This window comes from Fukomys damarensis, unplaced genomic scaffold, assembly GCF_012274545.1.
Source record: "Fukomys damarensis isolate Sample0158 unplaced genomic scaffold, DMR_v1.0_HiC HiC_scaffold_38, whole genome shotgun sequence".
NCBI lineage: Eukaryota > Metazoa > Chordata > Mammalia > Rodentia > Bathyergidae > Fukomys > Fukomys damarensis.
The window spans coordinates 27,372,844-27,395,160 of record NW_022900950.1 but is presented as its reverse complement, the minus strand read 5'-3'; positions in this window follow the sequence as shown (position 1 = coordinate 27,395,160).

Genomic DNA, 22,317 nt, shown 5'->3' with positions numbered 1-22,317 from the left:
GGGGATCGAACAGGTCCTTGCGCTTGCCAGGCAGGCCACTGAACCGCTGAGCTAAATCCCCAGCCCTCTGTGTTAATTTTAATAAAGTTTGATATTTCATTCATCATGAGATTTTCCAATAATTTGTATTTTTAAGAAAATATTGATTCAAAGAATCATTTTCTTGATTTATCTCTTAAATTTTGAGCTCCATGTCTTACTTGACTAACATTAACTCCAGGCCTGCTCCTTAATAGATAAATGTCTTCTAAGAAAAGACAGTAACATCTCAAGTAACTGAACAAATAGGAAAATAGTTTGTTCAGATGATATATTCCTTTTCTAATAGTGTGTTCATCTGCTAAAATAGTAGAATTGCCTCTAAAAAAGGGGGGATTTATGACCACCACCCTCTCAACTGCTGAAGGGATTTTTATCCATGGAACACTTTTCATTCGTGCAAAGTTTTATGGGTTGATCTCTCAGCCTTATACTTAAAAAAAAAATTTTCCTAACCACAAAATTGTAATCTAGCAACCAGATGTTAACCATAGTGTCACTGCTTTTAAAATATGGTAATATAACAAATTGCAAAGGACTTCCATTTTCGGCTTCAGCATCTAAATTATTTGGAATTCTCCCTGTTATCTTTGTGTCATGAAAGAAGCTCAAAAAAGCTGAAACCAATAACTTTTCTTAGACTCATAAGAGAATTAAATTTTTAGGGGCAACTACAATCTTAAAATTTCAAGAGAAAGGCGCATTCAAAGAAATGCAGGGAAGATCAGCTTGCATGCAGCAGGAACCAGTGCAGACACGAGGTGGTAGGCACACTTGCATGGTAACCTGGCACTGCTGGAGGCTGCCTTAGGAGGAGGCTGATAGTGAATAACTTCCAAAAGTTTTAGGTGTGGTGAGATCCCTATGATAGCATGGATTCTGCTGATGCAGCAGGTTCTCAGGATGGGATCCTAGAAAAGTCACTTGTGTCTTTGACATGAAGAACAGAGAGCTAACTATTCTGAAATATGCCCAGGGTTTTAATCATGGCAAAGGCTTACCATCCAGCCAGAATTTGCCTGAGTTTTATCTCACATAGACAGAAGGACAATTATTAAACTTCAGCATACCTCTAGCCTTCTTGTCTCACCTGAGAAGAGAGAAAAATAGTAAGAAATACTTGTGAAGATCATAGCTGAGACAAGCAACAAGGATGAAATTAAATGATAAATTTATAGCCTGCTTTTCCTCTGCCACTTCTGCCATATTGTGAGGGCTTCCCTGCAGGCATGGGTGACAACAAAGAAGTTGCAGGAGTCAAACTTCATTTAAGGAGCCCCTAGAGAAACCCAAAGCCAGCCACAGAGGAAAAGAAAAAGCATGAATACAAACTTCAAATATCTACAGAGAGCAGTATAAAGCCCAACTCCTGGCAATATCAATATAAAATATTCCTCCAAAGCACATTTATTCCCATTCCTTTTATTTAAGATATCAAGTCCAATTTTCAACAATAACAATAACACAAGGCCTTCATAAAGGCAAAAAAGAGTCCTCAGAGACTAAATAAGCATCAGACCAGGCCGATAAATGAAAGAATTTTTAGAATTTTTCAGGCCAGATTTTAAAACATAATAATTAATATGCTAAAGATTGTAATGGAAGAATAAACCATGGGTAGAGAGGATTGTTAATGTAAGCAGACAGATATTAAAAACTCTAGGAAAGAATCAAGAGAAAATACTAGAAACAGAAACCACTGTAACTGGAATGAAGAGAAAAACTGTAACAGAAATGGGCTCAAAAAGAGGCTAGACAAAGCTGAGGGAAAGCCTAACGTTTTTAGTCAAATCAGTGTTTATTGTAACATCTTTGTGTACTACTCAATATGTATATAGTAAAATATAGCTTTAATTTTTGATGAAGCAAAGTATCCATAAGACATATAGCTGTTAGCTCCTACATTCTCTTTCCAGTGAAGTTATTGTGAAATTACAAATGGAAATGAAGCTTCAGAAATTTTATATATGTGTGTGTATGTGCATATATATAATATATATATATATATATTCAAAATCATAGTGCTATAAACATGGGTGTGCTTATATATCACTGTGATATGATTCTTTTAGTTCTTTTGGAAAGATACCCAACAGAGGGATCAGAGGGATGGCTGGGTCAAGTGGAACCTCCAGTCCAAGCTCTTTGAGGTATCTCCATATTGATTTCCAGAGTGGTTGCACCAGTGTGCACTCCCACCAACAATGGAGAAGGGTTCCTTTCTCCCCACAGCCCCGCCAACATTTGTTATTATGTGATTTCTTGATAGCAGCCATTCTTTGTGGGGTGAGGTGGAATCTCAGTGTTATTTTTATCTGTATCTCTAGAATGACCAGTGATGTGGAACATTTTTTCATATATTTATTGATGCTTTTAGTTGTTTATCTGAGAAATGTCTGTTCATTTCAGATGCCCATTTTTGAATTGGGTCTTTATATTTGGGGGAGCTGATTTTTTTGAGTTCTTTGTATATTCTAGATAATAGTCCTTTGAGGAGCAGCTAGTAAAAATTTTTTCCCACGTTGTAGGTTGTCTCTTCATTCTGTTGATGGTTTCTTTAGCAGTGCAGAAACATTTTAATAAGATGAGATCCCATTTGTTAATTCTTTCTGCTAGTTCCTGTGCTACTGAGGATTTGTTCAAAAAGTCTTTTCCTATGCCAATGTGATATATGTGCACCTATGTTTATAGTGGCACAGTGCACAGTTTCTAATAGCTAAAACTTGGAAACAGCCCAGTTGCCCATCAGTTGGAAACTGGATAAAGAAGATGTGGTTTTTCTAAAAAATGGAATATTACTCAGCCATAAAGAATAATAAATTAGATTCATTCATAGGAAAATGGATACATATTGAGGATATGCTCCTAAGCAAAATAAATAAGTCATACATGTGTAAATACCGAATAGTTTCTCCAGTGTGAATGAACTGTAAAAGTGCATAAGATTCTAATGAGATAACTGATATTGTGAAATGGGAAGAAAAAGACTAAAGGTGTAGGAAAGGTGGGATGGGTAGGGGAAGGGTAATAAGGGAAAAGAAAAAAAATGTGAGAAAATGAAAAGACGGAAATAAAGTGTTTGTAAATGGGGAGGGAAGAAGGGGTGAAGGGAGGGCAGGGACAAGGGGAGAAAATGAAAACCAAGACCTGTCATGTAGAGGTACAAGTCCCAACAATGAAAGTAACTGTACTGTATCCCTAAAATGTACCAATAAACTCAATTAAAAAACAAAAAACAAACAAAAAAATCACATAGTGATTCACCCAAGCATTTATGAATACAGATGTTGTTTTGTGGTCCTTAGTGGGTTAAAAAAAAAAAAAAGGCTGGGGATTTAGCTCAGCGGTTTGGTGGCCTGCCTTGCAAGCACAAGGACCCAAGTTCAATCCCCAGAACCAAAAAAAAAAAAAAAAAAAAAAAAAAAAAAAATCCTTAGCAGTTGAACATTTTCCCATCTGTGTCCATTGATGTTAACAATAAAAATCTTGTATATGTACATAAGAATTTTAAAAATGATCTGAATTCCATCATGGGGATTATACTGACACTCTGAAGTGTTTGAAGTCATCTAGCCATAGGTTTATTTTTTAACGTTTTTTTCTTTATTTTAATTTAATTTAATTTTTTATTTCTATTAGTACATGTTTGCAGTTCATAATATTTACATTCATTGTGTGGAACTGGTAAGGTACATGAAATTATTCTTTGAAATGAGGGAAGCATGGAGAATTTCTCAGACAAAAATAGAGAGAATTAATCATGAGAAGAACTTATCTAGAAGTAATATCATATGATATTCATCAGAGAAAATGAAATTATATAGTTTAGAAACTTTTATCAATATAAACAAGCAAAGCATTGGAAACGGAATAAATGAAGATAAAGTAAAACATTTTTATTTATTTTTATTAGTTGCACTAATAGATAATCATTTGCTAATAATGCTTATTATGCTTTCAATGGCAAAAGCATATGGAAAAGTTAAATTAATATCAGCATTTTAATAAGTAGTAGAAGAAAGGACTTGAGAATGCTTTGCCCAAAAGTACTCACTACACTCATGCATCAGTATAGTGTTCAAAACTAAATTTAAATTACTTACACATACGCATTGCAAATTTTAGTGATCACTAAAATTTTTTGAAAAGAAATATAATTGATATGCTAAGAAAAAAACCCACTAAATTAAAGCCAGAGAAGAAAGATAAATGACACAGAGAAAAATGAATCAAAGAAAAAAAAAAGCAAGGAATGGGATACAGTTAAAAACAGGAGATAATATTTATCCAACTATGTCAATGATCATTACAAATATAAAATACACCAATGTATCAGTCAGTGCTCACTGGAGAAACAGATTTGATGCAAGACATATAAATGCATAAGGATTTACAACATAAGCTTTACAATGACTGCCTACAGAATTAAGATCAGAAGAATGCAGAAAGGCTGTGTGTACTTATGGACAATCCAAAGGATCCACTTGTAGGTGGAAGGGCTAGAGCTCACTGTAGAGTCCCATGTAAGGAGCACTATCAGGAGGCTGAAGTGTCTGTACTGGAGCTTGAAGAGTCTGTGCTGAAAACCAGGAGACAATGTCCAAGATGAAGGTGAGGACTGGAGCTCTTCCAAAAACAGAAGCAAGGCTTCTTTCTTTGTTTCCCTCTTATTCTATTCAACCCTATCCACGGTGGGTCTTTTGTTTTCAGTAAATCCCCTCAGCCACACTCAGACCTATGCTGATTTATTTCAGTTGGGCTTTTCTTACTCAAGTTGACACAGTTAATTTGCTATCACAACCAATTAATGACAGATTGTTAGAGGGGATTAAGAAAAAACCCCACAGCAGTGAGGAAAAAAAAAAAGCCCCAGGGGTAGTGGTGCATGCTTGTAATCCCAGCATTTCACAGTCTGAGGCAGGAAGATAATTGAGTTTGAGGCCATCATGGGCTACACAGTGACCAACCTAAGCAACCTAAGCTACACAATGAGAACCTGTGTCAAAAAGAGAGAGAGATAGAGGGAGAGGGAGAAGGAGAAGGAGAGGAGGGAGGGAGGGAGAGAAAGAGAGAGAGAGAGACAGAGAAAAGAAGAAGAAGAAGAAGAAGAAGAAGAAGAAGAAGAAGAAGAAGAAGAAGAAGAAGAAGAAGAAGAAGAAGAAGAAGAAGAAGAAGATCCTACAAAAAGCCTTCTTTAAGCATGTGAAGGAAGACATGTTATGCCAACAGTAATAAAAAATAGTTTAGCTTTATTAATTTCAAATTAATGAAAATTCTGAACAAGGAGAATTATCGGGAAATTATGGGGGTGGGGAGATCATTTTCAACAGAATGATGAGGAATCAGTTTTCCAAAGAGATAAATCCTTATTGCGTACACACCATAAAACATCAAATCAAAATAAAGTGAAAATTGACAGAATTGCAACAAAAATAAAGAAATCTGAAGATGACAGCACTTTTTCTTTACTAGCTAATATTTCAAGCAAGCCGAAAATCAGGAGCTTAGTTGTACAAATTACAGCTGACCAGCATTGTAATCAACCTGATCTATTTGACATTTACACAGTAACACCTCAAAACATATTCTTCTCAAGGCCATATGAAACATGCAACAGCCCACTCTACTCCAGACTGCAACACTTAACTCATGAAAGTAATACAGAATATGTTCTTTGGCCACAATGACATCAACCTAGAAATCTACGACAGAATGACAGCTAGAAAATCACCAAATACTTAGATACTAACAGTCCTCTTTTAGACAGCATATGGATAATAGGTCTTAAGAAAGATATAAAAATAAATTGAATTAAATGAAAAATTAAAAGACAAGTTATCAAAATGTGTTAAATGCAGTCATAGCATCCATCTATCATGTAAAGGGATATTTGTGGTTTTAAATGAATTGCAAAAAAAGCTGAGGTTTCGATCCCAAGAACAAAAAAACAGGGGGGTGAGGTGATGGTTATTTTAATTAACTTTGTTATGATGAATATTACTTCAAATTTATGTCTATTAAGTCATTAAATTGTATATCTTGAATACATACATTGTTAAGTTGATATAACTCAATGAATTTAAAAAAATATGTGCTAAATGCTAAGAAAAGGAGGAGAGATCTAAAATCAATGATCTAAATGTTAGGGAATTAACTTTAGGAAAAGTTCAAATTTAGGCAATTAGAGAAGAAAAATTAATACCCAGAGCAATCATAAAACAGAGTAACAAAAGTAGAGAAGAAAGTTCTATTAAGGAAGATTTGTGAAGAAAATCCCAAAGAACAGAGAAGAAAAAATAAAAAAAACTTCTGGAACTACAATGCATTAATAGAAAGGTTGCAAGATACTCATTGCTATAAAAAAATCCATTTCTTTAGGGCCAACAAACAATAATAAGAACCTAAAATTATACAAATCTGATACAAATTATTCTAAAATCAGATAAAAATCCTAGATCTACATCTAGCTGAATATGTTTGAAAACTATTTGAAGAAATCTCTACTATCCTAGTGAAAGAAATCAAAGAAGAACTAAATATAAAGGGAACAATTCCACATCTACAGATAGGGAGAATCTAGATTGTCAAGATTTCAGCTTTCCCAGCTTAATTCATAGATTCAGCAACCTCAAGGGAGATACTAGCAAATTACATTGTGGAAATCAACAAACTAAAGTTTATATAGAAAATCCACAAGTCCCAATACAGCCAACATAATACTAAAGAAGAATAAAGTGGTTGCAGGGCCAGAGATTTAGCTCAGCGGTTCCGTGGCCTGCCTTGCAAGCGCAAGGACCCGAGTTCCTCGGTACCAAAAAAAAAGAATAAAGTGGTTTCGCTGATGTGGCCAACTCCTACAAAGCTATACACAGTGTACTATTGGTGAAAGAATAGAAGAATAGACCAATGGAGCAGAATAAACTATTTAGAAGTACTTCTGGCTGATGACTCTTTAATGCAAATCGAGAAATAAGATCAAGAGAAGTAACAATGATACATGGAGCATTATTAAAATAAACTTTGACTCTATTAAAAACACTAAGAAAAGAAAAAAATAAGCCAGAGTAAAAGAAAATATCTGTGAAACACTTATCTGACAAAAGACTTGTATTCAAAATTTAAAAAACTCTGACAACTCAGCATTACAAATAAAAATGACCCAACGAAAAGAAAATCAGTAACATGCTTGAATGGATGCTTCATCTAAGAAGATATAAAGTCATTTTAGAAGATGCCCAAAACACTTATCATCAGGGAATCATAAATATAAACAAGTTAGCATTATACACCCATCAGAATGGCTAAATCCAATAGACTGACAAAATGAAAGAGGATGTAGAATAACAGGAATTTTCATTCATCGCTCTAATGAATATATTACAATTATTTTATAAAACAATTTGATATAATAAATATACTAGTATAATAAGATCCAGCAAAGGCTATTTCTAAGTATTTACTCAACTAATTAAAAGCTATATGCACAAGAAAACCCACACATAAACATTTCTTTGTTTGTATTTTTTTTGTTATATAAGCATTTCTAATAGTCCCATTTTTCAGGGTCAAAAACTAGGATCAACCAGAAATTAACAAATAAATTCTCCATAATACATATGGCATTTATTAAGTACTAGAAAGATAAGCGTTATTAAGCCATGAAAACCATGAAGAAAACTTATATGAGTATTTCTAAGTGAAAGAAGCCAATCCAAAAAGATTGCATACTGAAAAACGTCAGTCACTTAATATTCTGGTAAAGGAAAATGATACACATTTAAAAAGGCAAAGTGTTGAATCCCAAGTTCAAGATCTGCCTGGGAGAGTTAGCAAGACCCTGGGGTGGGGAAGTAGTTTGGTGTGGAGGGCCTGGGTCCAATTCCGAGTACTGACCAAAAAAATCAATGTAGTGGTTGTCTCGGTTTCAGGCGGTAGGGTCAATGAACAAAGGAGATTTTGGGAAGTGTTGAAATAATTGTGTATATTTCAAAGGTGGATATGTGAAACTAGTTACTTGTCGATACCAATAAAACTTTGCATCACAGATTGAGCTTTAATCTGTACAAATTTACAATATAATATTTAGACGCTCAGGAAACACCAGGAGTGAATGCACACTCTGACAATAGAATCGAATTTTGTTACCAAAAAAATGAAAAAAAATTAGAAAAGTTTGGGAAGGGGAGGAAGATGCTGAGATAACTAATTTTGGAATTGAGGGTGTGTGTCATAGTAAGGGCAAATGGACCTCACAGAGGCACCGTAGTGATGTTGACAGAGATGGCTTTCACAAAAGTATAGGCTAGTGATTCTGATGCTATTAGGCATGTATGTTGAACTAGTAAATGAATGGTGGTGGAAGGCAGGCTTCTTACTGTTGTACTGAGAGTTTACAGACGTGCAAGGGAAGATGTATAGTAACTCATGCAGTAATGGATAAAAAGTAGAGATACCAGTGTGAGCTCAGATGGAACTACACAAGTACAGTATCGGTATGTATGTAGATATCCCCAAGTTAGGGCACACAGCTATTAGCCAGAAGGGCCTACGTGCTGAAAATACAGCAGCAGCAATGATTTCCTTTGACACCCAGATTTGATTTCTAAAATACCAATGTCCACTGAAAGGAATCATAGATCCTGGAACAATGAATAGTTGGTCCTAGAATAGTGGCAGAAGATAGGGGAAATGAGTTTGAAAAATCTTGTAATGTCAGAAAGTAAGGAAATACTTGATGCCCAAACAAAGAATCACTCTGCCTTGATGGAATATCTCAAAGAAATACAAAATTAGCTGAAAGTGCTCTCAAATGGCTAGGCTGGGGTAGCCTGACCAATACAGTAAGTAAAGTCACATTGGATTACAGTTCAAAGTATAAGAAAATACCCAGAGTCCATATTAACATAAACAAATATATAAATAAATGAAGGGAAAAGGAAATTTCACTTGCAGAAGAATTCCAGATGTTTTAATGCAGATACACTCTGGTTCAAGGAGGAGCATAATTCCCCACTCCTTGATTATGGGAGGTGTAGAGTGACTTGCATGGAAAAGGGAACAAAGAGCAATTTCTGAATGGTAAAGTGTGAGACACTATCAGGTAAAGAAGTTCAACATCCACAGCAATAAATCATGGTGATAATGGGTTCCCTTAATATGTCATGACCAAGATGCAGTTTTTCTGCCTCCAAAACCATAATACCAGTGTATTTTATGAGAAAAACATCAGATAAATCCTAACTGAGATCATAGCACTAACTAGCTGGCCACTATTCCTCAAAATTGTCAAGGTCACATCTAGTGTAGAATTCTTTGGCTATATCAATATTCAAACGTGACACTAGTCTACACAAAGTGATCAGTTCAATTTTAAAATTGAGTCTTGAACTTCTGTACTTTATTTCATATTATTATACAAGCTTCTTCTGAATGGTAGTTCTCCAAGAAAGATCAGACCAACACCACCAACAAAAACAACAAAATATGTTATGGTGTAGTTTTATTTGAAAGAGAAAAGCAACAATTACTAAACCTATTCAACTTGTGTACTGCTGTCCACAATAAATCCTAAGTGACATGGGTTGTGGATTCAAATAATCCTATAAGTCTAATGACATTCTGTTTATTGAGAGCTAGAAATTAATGGGAAAATAAATTGGAAAATTATAGGGCTTCAGAAAAAAAAAGTGCTACCATTTACAGCTACCTAAAAATAATACTTTTAATACGCTTTTAAATTGGCATGTTTTAAACTTCTAATGGCATATTTAAATGTTAGACAGAGATGTATGAGGTTAAAGGAAACACAATGTTTAATTTTATTGAAAAATCAGATGCTTTCATACTTCATTATTGAGAGGTCTTATGATACATAGTGAAAATGTGCTGAATATTTTCTGTTCAGCCATGAATATTTGAGTCAGGGAAATGGTGGTTCTCACCATTCATTAAGACAGGAGTAAGAAGAGGGCTCAAAATGGCCAATAAGGCATACATATCCTAAGGTAATGTCACGTGGCTACTATAAAGCCCAGTTATATTTACTGTGCTAAGAGCTTATATTAGACAAAATGTGAAGTCATTTCCAGATTCTGTCTTTCCTCCTCTCATTGTAGTTTTTTATCTAGGCAGCAAACATTTGTCTGTTTTTATTAGTGCATAGTAGTTGTACAATAGTGGGTTTCATCTGGCGTATTTGTACACGCATGTAACATATGTATTGAGGGGCTTTCCCATGCCCAACGCCCCAGTAGTAGTGCATGAAGTGAAAAACTGCACCCACCTTCCAGGCTCAGTTTCTTAGGCACTGTGGCAGAGATCCAAACCCGAGTTCTTAAGATCAAATGTGGAAAAAATGATAAAGATAACAAATATTATATTATGTGTACTTTACCACATTTAAAAAATCAAATATATGCAAAGGTACAATGAGAGCAGTAGAAAACGCAGCTAACATTTTCTCCCACTTACCTAATACCTATCATTGTGTGCATCGTGAAGTGCAGTGGGAAGTGTCAATCACTGTGCCTCTTCGAGCCTCACTCTGCTTCATTCTCTAAGCAGGGCTTTGTGTGAGAGATGACTGCTAAAATCCCTTCTACTTCTATTATTCTTGGAGTCACAGATAACATATTTTTCAAGGATAATGTGAATCATGTCTTCCAGAGGAGAAAGGCTTTTTTTCTTTTTTTGTATGTTTGATTTTTAACAACTTAAATTTTGGTTACTATATGCTGAGTTTTACAAGAGTTTTCTTAACACAAAAATGGGACTTTCGCATATTTCAAAGGCATTCCTGCTCAAAACAGCTTTATGGTTTAAGCACAATTATCATATTTGTACCTAAATTTGACATTGTCCAATGAATCAAATATTTTATTGCATGATCCTTTATAACAGTGCATAAAAATATTAAGAACGATAGTATTAGTGGAAAATGCAGGTCACATCAGCAACAGAAGTACATCTTTAGGTGAACCTAGAGAAATATATATTTATTCATAGCTGGATACTCATGGGAATTAAGGCAGCTCAGTGTTCAATGAAAAAAACAATATTAGAAAGTATGCAAGAAGGGGCCAGGAGTTTAGTTCAGTGGCAAGTTCCAGCCTTGCAAGTTCAAGGTACACACACACACACACACACACACACACACACACACACACACACAAAGTATGCAAGAAAATTCTACAAATTCCTCCTTAAATATCACACCTAAAAAGTGAAATGCTGAAGTAGTTATTTTTCTAATATGTTTTATTTCTCTGAGATTAGAACCTCCTTCTGACTTCCAAATATATAGTTCAAATTTCCCACATCTACTTTGAGATACGTTTTAAGAAGTGTATTGCCCAGCACAGTACGTCTCAGACTGAACTTGCAAACATAATGATATTTCTTAGATTAAAAAGCATATGAAATATGGTGTTTTGAGGTATTTCCATATTGATTTCCATAGTGGCTGCACCAGTCTGCACTCCCACTAACAATGGAGAAGGGTTCCTTTCTTCCTGCAACCCCGCCAACATTTGTTATTGATTGATTTCTTCATAGCAGCCATTCTTTGTGGGGTTAGGTGGAATCTCAGTGTTGTTTTCATCTGCATCTCTCGAGTGACCAGTGATGTGGAACAATTTTTCATATATTTACTTGCTGCTTTTACTTCTTTATCTGAGAAATGTCTGTTCATTTCAGATGCCCATTTATGAATTGGTTCTTTACATTTGGGAGGGCTGCTTGTTTTGAGTTCTTTATATATTCTCGATAGTAGTCCTTTGTCTGAGGAGCAGCTGGTAAAAAGTTTTTCCCACATTGTAGGTTGTCTCTTAGTTCTGCTGATGGTTCCATTTGCAGTACAAAAGCTTTTTAATAAGATGAGATCCCACTTGTTGTTTCTTTGTGCTAGTTTCTGTGCTACTGAGGATTTGTTCAAAAAGTCTTTTCCTATGCCAATGTCTTCAAGAGTTCTGCCTAACTTATCTTCCAGCAAGTTTAGTGTTTCTGTTTTAATGTTTAGATCCTTAATCCACTTGGATTTTTATTTATTGCATGGTGAAAGATAAGGGTCCAGTTTTAATCTTTGGCAGGTTGAAATCCAGTTTTTCCAACACCATTTATTAAATAAGCTATCTTGCCTCCAGTGAGGATGGTTGGCTCCTTTGTCAAAGATGAGGTAGTTGAGTACATCTGGAGTTGTTTGTGCATCTTCCAAACTATTCCACTGATCCTCAGGTCTGTTTCTTTGCCAGTACCATGCTGTTTTTATCACAGTGGCTTTGTAGTAGTTACAAATTGGGAATCGTTATACCCGCTGCCATGTCTCTGTTGCCTAGGATGGCTTTCGCTATTCTAGGTCTCTTCTGGTTCCAAATGAATTTTTGGATTCTTTTTTTCTAGTTCTGTGAAATATAGTGTTGGTATTTCAATTGGCATTGTGTCAAAGAGCTGGGACTAGAAGTTCCATTTGACCCAGCCATCCCTCTGCTGGGTATCTTTCCAAAAGAAAAGAATCATACCACAGTGATATATGCACACCCATGTTCATAGAGGCACAGTTTGTAATAGCTAAAACTTAGAAACAGCCCAGTTACCTATCATTTGTAAACTAGATAAAGAAGATGTGGTTTTTCTATAAAATGGAATACTACTCAGCCATAAAGAAGGAGAAATTAGATTCATTCATAGGAAAATAGATACATATTGAGGATATACTCCCAAATGAAATAAATAAGTCGCACATGTGTAAATACCAAATACTTTCTCTGGTGTGAAAAACTAATAGTACATAAGATCCTAATGATATAATTGACCATGTGAAATGGGAAGAAAAGGGCTAAATGTGTAGGGAAGGTGGGATGGATAGGGGAAAGGTCATATGGGAAAAGAAAAAAAATAAGACAAAATGAAAAAATGGAAATGAACTGTTTGTAAATGGGGAGGGGAGGAGGGGGTGAAGGGAGGACATGGACAAGGGGAAAAAACCGAGAACCAAGATCTGTCATGCAAAGGTACAAGATCCCAATAATGAATGTAATTGTACTTTAAACCTTAAATGTCCCAACAAACTCAATTAATAAAAAAAAATATGGTGTTTTGGACATTTATCTGATATCATCCATTATCATTTTCACTTAGTTATATTTGCACCACATAGTAGTTATGCACATAGTAGTTTGTTCATGTGTCAGCTACTAAAAAATATTCTTACTTTCAACAGGCTTTCCAACTAGTAAGATAGGGTAAAAAGATAAATAAATAAAAAGATAAATCTCTACTCTTCATCAGTAACTGCCTGCCAGTAGAGCTCCAAGCATGTGGGAAGACATGAAGAACCACAGAACAGGATTAGAGGGAAAGGAGTTAAGTGGGGAGATACATCTAAAACTTTTAATGGAGCAGAAGAAGTGGGCAGGTGAAATAAGATCTGGGAGAGTTAGATAAAAATAAAATCTAACTAAAGTAAGATGCCCACTCAAGAGTAGGGACAGATAAGGATGGGTAGGCTCAGTGGACTGAGCTGAAAATGTTGCAGACCATTGCTGAAGAAAATTATATATAATGAGGAAGATGAAAAAGTAGCTAGAAGTATGAATAGGGACACTATGAGGTAGCAATTGGAAATTGCTAAATTCTGTCAACTTTTTTACTTTTCTACTTCTTTCTCATGCACATCTGAACATTTGCATTGCTACATTTGCTGTGGTCATATCTTTCACCTTCTCTACCCAACTGTCTCAGAAGACTTATACATGGCTTTGTGTGTTTTTGTTTGTTTGTGTGTTTGTTTGTTTGTCTTTTGCAAAATTGTGTTTTAGCTCCAACACATTTTGTGGAGATTATGAGATTAATCTTCAAAAAGAACAGCATTTATAGTGCTGTCTCACAAGAGAGGTGTGGTTGTTCTAAGAGACAGATTCTGCCCCGTTAACTTAAAACTCCTATGCAATGCCTACTTAAGCAGTGAAGAGCATTCAGGTCCTAATTTCCTGTGTTCAGATGTGTATTTCTAAAAATAAGTATCAAAATCTATTGATTAACCCTGCCATTACTTCCACTTGAAAAGACAAGAAAATCTGTTTAATCATTCATTTTTGGTGTATTTTTTTAGGAACATGTAGTTGATTATTTTGAAATTCTTCAAAAGTATCCCATCCAATTTAATCCCCTACTCATCATTCTTGCCAGGACTAATTCATTTGATAAATCAAATGTGCACTGCACTTACCCCCCATAGCAGGCCAAGAGCATGCAGATGTTTTCCTAGCTGGCATCTGAGGTTCAACAGACAGCAGTTATTCTTCAGATCTGCACTCTGCACAATGCCTAGCAGGATGCTTGGCTTACATATCTGTTAACTGCAATAATGAAATAAATGAACCTCTTTTCAGAGATAACTTTTCTTTATAAAAGGAATAGTACTGACTGACAAAGACTTAAGGAAGGAGGAATACAGAAAAGCTCTGTCCAAACTGGACAATTACAACATCAACAAAAAACCTTCCCTCATCATAATTTCATCTGTAGGAGTTCAAATTTGTCTTTCAACAGCGGTTGGAAAAATTTTAAATATTTAGTTGATTGTTAATCATTTTAGCATTTGCCACAGCATGGGTTTTCACATATATTCATAGTTTGTTGGTACAGTTCACTATTTTTAGTCTGGGAAAAATTTTGTATCACAAAAAATTAAATTTTAAAATATTATAAAGTTTCAGTATATATTGCCTTTATGAAACCTTTCTTACTTATTACTTTTGCTTCAGATGTATTGAATTTAAAATTTAAAAACAACAAGTCATGTAAATCCAAGAGCAGTATCATGTGCAGAATAACTTGATTTTTGGGTTCTTTCTCACTCTTTTAAAAGATTGAAATGCACATTTGATTTGAAAAGAAAATTATGTAAATGTACTTTCTATAGGGAAAAATGCTACAGTCTTATTTGTCCTTGCTCAATTATTTCCTTGTTTATTTATTGTTCTACACATTTATATAATTTTCAGAAACCATCTGTAAGAAACCTAATTACAGAGTAACATGTCATTATGGAAAGTACAGTGAACCAAATTGGAGTGTTTTGCACATTCCAGGAAGATTATACTTCACTTTGTTCATGCATTTAACTATCTATGCCTTGGACAGTAGCAATTTCTGTACATGTTCTAACTCATCTATTTGTCAATCATTTGTTCATTCAACAAATTCTTAAGCTTCCTTTATGAAAGGAATCTTTTAAAAGATGTTTTTGTATTCTTCATAGGTGCTGGTAATATCCCTTACATAAAGTACGTTGCTTATCATGGAAGGCAAGTTATAGTGTGAATAATTATAATTTATATGAATGGGTAGTTGTGTACCAACTGTTGTTGACAAGACTGGATAAAAGAGAAAGCATATAAAATGTCTTTGCTTTTATTCCACCCATGTTTCATACACTTTACATCAGACTTCTGTCAGGAGACACTGGAGGGGTAATGAGGCACTAGAGCAGAGGTGAAGTCTACTCTGTGAGGCTTGTTAAATTGGGTTCTGAGGAGTCAGGCCTGGAAAAGGTATTTAATTTAAAGATCATAAGTGGCAGAAACTCAGAGACATTGGGAAGTAATATAAAGAAGCAGCAGGAGCAGAGGGTGTTTCCAACAGTTGCCCTGGAGTGCATGCCCTGTGATATTCCCATTGGTCCTGGACACTGCATTGACATTTCTGCCAGTCAGTGTGGTTGAAGCCCCTGGGCCAATGGTCCCTGGAACTGGACCCTAGAACCATGGCTACATTTATTATCTGATTTTTGGAGTGAATTGATTCTCTAATTTGGCAGACAAGTGAAAGAATACTGCTTATGTAACAGTGAAGATAACTATGATCCCTCCTGATTTATTCTAAATGAACAAAATATAAAGACAGACATGTGATGAGATGAGAATGGACCATTTCATAGCCAGTGCTGCTGGAAATTTTTCCTCTTCCATCAGCACTGAGCCATGCTTTGCTAAGTTGCATCATCAGGGCAAAAACAGTTTAGTGCTTCCTTTTTGTCTATATATTCTCCTATAATGTTTAATGATGTTTCTTAAAGATTACTCTGAATGAGTCTTTGTGTTAGTCAACTTTTTAACTTCTTTTGGTCTTGACTAGTCTAAGGACATAAGCCATTAATTCCCTGTGCCTCACTTTGCTTTTTAGTGGTAATACAACACCTTAATTTTATTTAAAATCATTTTAATAACACCACTTAGAAGATATCTATCTACATTTTTCTTTTTTACTTCAAAGTATTTTAACTAATAAATAAAATGCACACATATTAATGGTGCAGCACTGTTTGATACATATATTCTGTAGTGTTTCACTCAGATTGAATGTATTCATCTCTTTATTTATTTATTTGCAATGAAAACTTTCAAAATCCTTTGCTGTAGCTTTTTAAAATGCTCAGCACATTATTCTTAGCTATACTTTCTCTGCTGTGTAATAGAACACAGAGTTTCTTGCTCCTAACTCAGTATCCCTGTATCAACTTTCCTTGCTCCAGCACTCCCTGGCCTCCGTAATCCCCATTCTATTCTCAACTTCTTGGCAAGGAACTCTTAGATTCCACCTCTGAGTGAGATCATGCAATACATGTCTTTTTGTACCTGACCTATTTCGTGTAACATAATGATCTCCATTTCCATTCACATTATTTTAAATGGCAAGATTTCATTTTTTTTATGGTTGATTAGTATTCCGTTGTGTATCCATTTTCTTTGCCCATTCATCAGTTGATAGAACAAAAGTTGTGTCCATTTCTCGGCTGTTGTGAGTAAAGCTACATTGAACATGGGAATGCACATACTGCACCTTTTCAACACACTGGTGTCTTTTCCTTTGGACATATATTCAACAGTGGCATTGATGGATCTATAAAATGTGGATAATAACAGTGCCTGATCTAAAAGATTGTTAAGTCAGTATCTAAAAAATCACAAAAATAATACTTAATGTGTTAAATAATCCAATACATTTTAATTTTTATACTAAATGTAAATTAAAGTTTTAACTTATTTCTTTTCTGTTCTTTTTGCATTTTTATTACCTTTTATAAGCAGATCATGGGGAAAAACTCAATTTGAAAAATTTAAATATTCGAAATAAAATACATGCTCCTTTTACAGTCACCCATCTCCCGCCCTTCTTACTCCTTCTAGTGGTAATCATTGTCAGTTTACTGTATCCATTTTTATATACTTTTGCTATATATAAATTGTAGGATATCATTTTTATGTACTATTTATGATTTTAACATGAAATATATATAGTTTTTGAAATTAACAAAACAAATACACCTGAAATTTTGCTGAAAATTTAATAATAATCTGATAAGGATATAAAAATAAAACATATACACATTTGTATATTTTTTACAAAAATATTGGTTTAATATTGGATTGATTTTGCAGTTTCCATTTTTACTTAGAGTCAAGAATTTGTTTGTTTGTTTGTTTGTTTGTTTTTGTACTGGGGATGGAATCTGGGCCCTTGCGAGGTAGGTGGCAGAACCACTGTGCAAACCCCTGGCCCAGGAATTTTTTAACTTTATAAATATCTTATTCGTTCATAGCTATTACCTGTGCCCCATTGTGTTGTATTCTTTCCTTCATAATTAATTACTTGAGTTGGACATGACTGTGATTTAAGTATATTCTTTAAAAGTCCCTATGTTGGAGACTTGGTCCCAGGGCGACCATACTGGGAGGCAGTAAAACCGTTAAGAGGGGAGCCTGGTTGGAGGTCTTCAGGTTGTCACAGTGTGTGGCCTTTGGAGGGACTGTAGGGCCTTGGTCATTCTGGCTTTCTGTCTGCTGCTGTGATCTATTCCTCCCTCAGCCACTGCTACTGTGGTTCATTGTCAATAAACACCCAGCATGGCTCAGTCAAGGCCCCTGAATCTCTAGAATTGTGAATTAAATAAAGCTCCTTTCTATCTAAAGTTAACTTGCCTAGATATTTTATTATACTGAGGAAAATGGGCTCATACAGACACATTATTTCCTATAGTTTATTTTCTATTTTTTCCACTTCAACTAAAGACAAATGAAACAGACCTATGATCTGGCAGTGATTTTTTTTTAAGGTTAGAGATGAAAAAAGGAACGAAAATAGTGAATTCAATGAAGCACTTTCAAGAAATTTAAAATAGTTCAAAATAACCCTAAACAATTAAACTAATCAAATTGCTCTGAGCAGAGCCATCGCTGTCTAGTTTTCACTAATCCTCTTTAACATTTCTATCACTAAATACAAATTTGCCAATCAGATGAGTAAAAAATATATCATTTTAAATTATACTCATTATTTGTGAGGTTAAATATATTTTAAAATGCTTGGCAACTATTTATATTTTGCATAGTCAGAGACTATTCCTCTATTAGATTAATATCTTTTCCTTGAGTTAGATGTTCCATATGTTATGAGTTTATATGTTTTAATGTTTCTTCTTACCTGACAGATTTCCTCTCCTTGCTTACCTTGCCACAACCTGCCTTCCCTTCCCTTCCCTTTTGGTTTCTCATTGAGACAGTGTTTCGCTGTCATCTAGGCTGGGCTTGAGCTCATTATGCTATCCAGGCTGTCCTCGAAAATGAGCTCTTCCTGCCTCAGCCTGTCAAGAGCTAGGTTTGCAGGCACACACCATCACATCAAGTTTATAATAACTTTCTTTTAGAAACTGTTTTCTGTTTTTTATATTAGTTGTGTTTTGCATCATTTGGAGTATTAAATTCTTGTCTCTCCAATGTTTAAAAGTGATTTTTAAATCAACTTCATTTTTTTTATTAAGAACTTCTACTTTCTTGGCTATATTATTATATTTCATATTTTGGGAGAGGAAATATTGTTCATTCCCTTTAAATCTTCTGATTATTTTCTTAACAAAGTTGTTCTCACAATGACACTTTCTGGATTGTGCTATCCACTTTGCTGAGAACTCGTGTATGTTAATATTAAGTAGAATTTCAATATATAGTTAAATGCATAGAAGCGCAATATCTAAAAAAATTAGATAGCTTTGTGATCATGCATTTCACACAGTTTTAATTATCATTTTTTTACTTTCTTGAACAGATCAATTATTAATTTTCTTTGCCACCAATTTCAAGTGTTTCATTCTCTTGTCTTCTGTTGTACATGTATACATTGGAATATTATTCAATCACAAAGGATTCATTGAGTTATTCATAAGAAAATGGATGCACTTTGAGACCATAATGCTAAACCAGACACACTAAATCTGGTACAGAGAGTAGGTACTACTCTTGAGAACGTAGGAGTAAGCAACGATTTCATGAATAAAACTCTGATCACATGAGAAATAATACAAAGAATCAGCAACTGGGATCTCATCCTACTGAAAAGCTTTGCACAACAAAAGAAATCACCAACAGAATGAGGAGACAACCCAGAGAATGGGAAAAAATTGTAGCCAGTTGTTCCCCAGAATAATATCTAGAACAAACAAAGAATTGAAAAAAATCGGATCTCCCAAATTTAAGGAAAAAATTAATCCATGAAGGATAAACTTAAGACATTCATAGCTAAATGCATGCATCTTGAAGCTATACTTTTAAGTGAAATGAATTGGATACACATGTGTAAATATTGCATTGTCTCTATGGTGTAAGAAACTGAAAGTGAACAGGGATCAAATGTATAATAGTCACTGTGGAATAGAAAAAAGTCTTTCAAAAGGGAAGGGGAACTAGGGAGCAGGGAGAGAGAAGGAGGAAAAAATGAGAAAAGAAGGAAAAAAATGGAGCTTTTATAAATAGGGAGAGAAAGAGGGATTGAAGGGAGGGAATGGAATGAAGACTCAAGATGCATCACGTACAGATATGAGTTCCTTATGATGAATGTCATCATTGTATACTTCTGAATTGTACCAATAAAATTTAAATTTAAATTTAAAAGCAAAATACTTCTTTTTTTTCTTTTATAAATGTTCTCTCTATGACTGGAAAGAATGTGTATTATAAATATGCTAAAAGAGTCACATATATTATATATATATATATACACGCACACACACACATGAGGCCAACTTTATTATTCTCTATGACTACTCTGAACTGAAAACTGTGTAAAGAAGTTTATTATTAATATGACATGTTAATCTCTGTGCAGTTGCAACATAATGTTTGGTCAACAGTGGATGTCATATACGAGTGTGGCCACATGAAATTATAATGGATTTGAAGAATATTTACGGCCTGGGGATGCTACAGTCCTTGTAAAGTCACAGCACATTATTCACATGTGTGAGGTGAAGTTGGTGTACATAACCTGCCTCCCTGTCAGTTGTGTGGCTGGGTAACAAAATATGTGCAGTACCTATGATGACAAAAATATAATAATATTATTTAATAATGGTAGTAAAAAACTGTGCCACTGAATTATGTATTTACCATCCGATACTTTTTAAATCATCATTTTAAAGTTTACGCCTACTATATATACATATATGGAAAAGAACTAACCTGTCAACCAGCCCCATCTGGGTTTCAGGGGACTCCAGCGGAAGGGCTGTGGTCACAGGTTTTAGCTTCCTTCCTGTATGCCCCTGAAGACCTTGTGTGGGGGCAAGACACGGGAGCCAAGGACTGTGATATTGATGACCTTGACCCTGTGTAGACCTAAGCCAACGGATGTGTTGGGATTTTAATGTTTAACAAAAAATTTCAAAGTGAAAAAAATGTTAAAAATAGAACAAAGATTGTAGAAGAAATATACAAAGAAAGAAAAGATTTGTATGCAAATTAAAAAAGAAAAGTTTATTTAGCTCACAGTTTGTAGAGTTTCCAGTCCATAATTGGCTGATTCTAAGGCAGGAAGCCATGGTAGACAGGCATCCTGGAAGAGAAATAGTTCATTATGGGAAGAAGGTAGCAAAATAAGTAAGGAATGACCACAGTTCTTCTATCCCTTATATATTATCCAAACTGCTTAGAGTGGATAGCCCTTATGCACTTAATCCTAGTGCCCTTCATCCTAGCATTACACAATGAATAGATCCCAGCATCACACACTGTAGATTCAGCCACTTCTGAAGTAGCCCACATATGACTGCATGAGGCTTTGGGGTGACAACTAGACACAAGCCATGACATGCTGTCTCAGATTTCCAAGTAGCTGGAGTCACAGGCTTGCATCACTATGCCCTTTATAGTAATTTTGAAATCAGTAGCATCAGTCCTCCAGTTTTGCTCTTCCCTCCAATATTGTGTTGGCTCTTCTGGGTCTTTTACCTTTCCATATTGTGTTGTAAATGGTAGAGAAAATCCAACCCATGAGAACTTTAAGGCTCACTCCAGCATGGCTATGAAAATTACAGTTGAAAATGCAAAGAAATTAAAGGACATATTAAATCAGAGTCCTGAAGAAGGAAACATTCAGAGAGCCAAGGGTTCAGGCTTGATTAAATGGATGGGGAGACAAGAGAAAGACAAAAGGTCTACTGGAAAGTACCCTTATTAGGGAACAAGAGAAAAGACATCACAGAATTTCACTGGTGCTTTTGAAGGTCACCAGATCATAGTCAGGGGAAAGATTAGATAGAGAACAGTCTTATCTCTCTGGTTTACCTTACCACATGGATACGGTGCTGATGGTCTCTGTGGAAGTACTGCATCATCAGGGTAAAAATAACAGAAGTTTTACATTTTTTTCAATATACATATATACTTTAGAAATATTTGTTGATATCAACAAAGTAACTTGCTAGGGTTTTAAGTTGCAGTGAACTAGTAGGTTGAGAAGAACTGACATCTTCACACTTTTCTTCCTATTCATGACTGTGGAATATCTCTCCGATTATTTGATACTTCTTTGTTTTATTTCATCAGAATATTTTAGTTGCTTTCATAAATATTCTGTATTAATTTCATTATATTTATATTTAAGTATTTCATTTTTGGAGTACTAGTGCAAATGATATTTTTAAAATTCAGATTCTACTTGCTCATTGAGGATATATAGAAAAAACAATTGACTTTTGCATAGCAACACTGTATCCATCTAACTTTCTTTAATTTCTTATTGGTTCTAGGCATTTTGGTCAACTTTCCACATGGATAATCATTTTGTTTGTAATAGGATTAGGCATTCTTTTTAATAGTTATTCATTTTATTTAATTTTTTATCTTATTGCATTAACATGGACTTCTAGTGAAATGTTGAAAGGAGTGGTGAGGCTTCTTCTTTCTTCTTCTTCTTTTTTTTTTTTTTTTTTTTTTTTTTTTTTTTTTT